Raw genomic sequence first — 2,660 nt, 5'->3', positions numbered from 1 at the left:
TATTGTACTGGCAGCTAGGTGGGACAGCGGATAGTAGGCCAGAAGTCAGGAAGACCTGAGTTCAGATCCAGGCTCAAACACTTACTAGCTATGTGACCCTGGGCAAGTCACTTAACTAACCCGTCAGTCTCAGTTCCCTCAACGATAAAATGGACTTAATAACAGCAGCTACCTCCCAGGGTTCTGGTGAGGATCAAATGAGATAACATTTGTAAAGTTCCAATGAGGTCTCAGACACTTACTTAGTAGCTGTGTGACCTTGGGCAAGTCACTTAACCTTGTTTGTCTCAGTGTCCTTATCTGTAAAATGACCTGAAGAAGGAAATGACAAACCCCTCTGTTATCTTTGCCAAGAAAAGCCCAAATGTCTTTCTGTCTTCGACACCATTGGAGAAGGATCGCCAAAGCTTTTGCTACCACTCTCACTATGTTGAAGTCAGAATCCCTCAAGGAGCCTGAACAGCTTTGGAAGCCCTTCATCGGAGGCCTGAGCTTTGAGACAATGGAAGAGAGCCTGAGGAGCCATTCTGAACAATGGGGCATGCTTACAAACTGCGTGGTGATGAGGGATCCAAGGGGCTTTGGTTTTGTTACCTGTGCCGCAGTGGAAGAGGTAGATGCAGCCAGAATGAATGCCAGACCTCACAAAGTTGATGGCAGAGTTGTTGAACCAAAGAGAGCTGTTTACAGAGAGGATTCTCAAAAGCCAGGCACCCACTTAACTGTGAAAAAGATCTTTGTGGGTGGCATTAAGGAAGACACTGAGGAGCATCATTTATGAGACTATTTTGAACAATATGGAAAAATTGAAGTGATTGAAATCATGACTGACCGAGTCACTGGCAAAAAGAGGCTTTGCTTTTGTTACTTTTAATGACCATGATTCTGTGGATAAAATTGTCATTCAAAAATACCATACTGTGAATGGCCACAACTGTGAAGTAAGGAAAGCTTTGTCTAAGCAAGAAATGTCCAGGGCTTCATCTAGTCAAAGAGGTCGAAGTGGTTCTGGGAACTTTGGTGGTGGCCGTGGAGGTGGCTTTGGTGGAAATGATAAATTTGGCCATGGTGGGAACTTCAGTGGTCATGGAGGTTTTGGCGGCAGTTGTGGTGGTGGAGGGTACGGTGAAAGTGGAGGTGGCTACAATGGATTTGGTGGTGGAAGCTATAATGATTTTGGCAACTACAACAATCAGTCTTCAAACTTTGGTCCCATGAAGGCAGGAAACTTTGGAGGCAGGAGCTCAGGCCCTTATGGTAGAGGCCCATATTTTGCCAAACCCACGTAACCAAGGTGGCTATGGTGGTTCCGGTAGTAGCAGCAATTACGGCAGTAGCAGAAGATTTTAATTACTATTAGGAAACATAGCTTAGCAGGAGAGGAGAACCAGAGAAGTGACAGGGAAGCTACAGGTTATAACAGATTTGGGAACTCAGCCAAGCACAGTGGTGGCAGGGCCTAGCTGCTACAAGACACGTTTTAGACAATACTTTTTGTTAATGGGCAAAAAAACACCAGGACTGTATTTGTGACTAATTGTATAACAGGTTATTTTAGTTTCTGTTTTGTGGAAAGTGTAAAACATTCCAACAAAGGGTTTTAATATAATATCTGATCATGACGCTGAATAAATGTGTCTTTTTAAAAAAAGAAAAAAAAAAGCCCAAATGGGGTCATTAAAAGTCTGACACAACTGAAACAACTAAACAACAAGGTGCTTAATAAACACTTGCTCCTTTCCCCTTAACCCTATTGGTGTCCATTTAGAGCATAGGGAGCCATAGCAGCCTGAAGGTACTTAAATATTTAAGTCCCATTTCTGACACACACACAAGTCATGTGACTAACCATGGGCAAGCCCAGTTAACTAATTTGAAATCAGTAATACTATATACCAGAGTCACTTCTTTCAAGAGTCTATATGATAGAAGTGGAAAAGTAGTGAGTCAAGAGTCAGAGCCCCTGGGATCAAATCCTACCTGTCAGTAGCCCCCTATATAATTCTGGGCAAGTCTGTCCACTTTGAGTCTCATTTATCCTCATCTGTAAAATGAGGGGGTTGGAAAAGATGGTCTCTGAGGTTCCTTTTAGCTCTAAATTCGTGATCCTAAGTCCCTATCCCCAAATTTACCTTTGAAATGCCTCCCCCAAGTCATATGTTACCAGCACTTATTTGAGCTGGACTTGTTACTTATTGAGCTAGGCAAGGGGCAAAATTCCAAGTGGTAAGACTTTATCCCACCAGTATCATGTCATCATTTTTCCATGTCACTCCTCCCCATCACACTTGAAGGAAATGAAAAGTAGCTTCTCTATTGAAAAAGTCTGGATGCCTTCAGCCCAAACAGCAGAAATGAGAGGAGAACCAGAGCTAAAAAAGAAAAAAAGGGGACTCTGGAAAGTTGCCAGGAGTTTAGAGTTTGACCACTACTTTTCCTAGGTATCATTAACCTAAACGACAAAGTCTTTGTTCAATTTAACCTCACATGCATTAATGAAGCATCTACTCTAAGCTTAGCTTTGTGTGGGAAAAACCTAAAGCACTCCAGGCCCAGCACCCTTGTTAGAAGTTTACAGTATCTGAAGGTAGATTACCACCCCCTAGGACCAGTCTTCCTCCAATACAATTCTTCCAGGGTCCAGGAAGATTGTAAGAATG

General features: G+C 42.9%; 1 pseudogene; it reads left to right on the top strand.

Moving 5' to 3' along the window:
• The first annotated feature begins 427 nt into the window (after positions 1-427).
• Positions 428-1,703, top strand: LOC140524111 (heterogeneous nuclear ribonucleoprotein A1-like; annotated as a pseudogene).
• The last annotated feature ends 957 nt before the right edge of the window (positions 1,704-2,660 follow it).

Source organism: Notamacropus eugenii, chromosome 2, assembly GCF_028372415.1.
Source record: "Notamacropus eugenii isolate mMacEug1 chromosome 2, mMacEug1.pri_v2, whole genome shotgun sequence".
NCBI lineage: Eukaryota > Metazoa > Chordata > Mammalia > Diprotodontia > Macropodidae > Notamacropus > Notamacropus eugenii.
The sequence above is the reverse complement of the archived record's forward strand: the minus strand, read 5'-3'. Positions and strand labels throughout refer to the sequence as shown.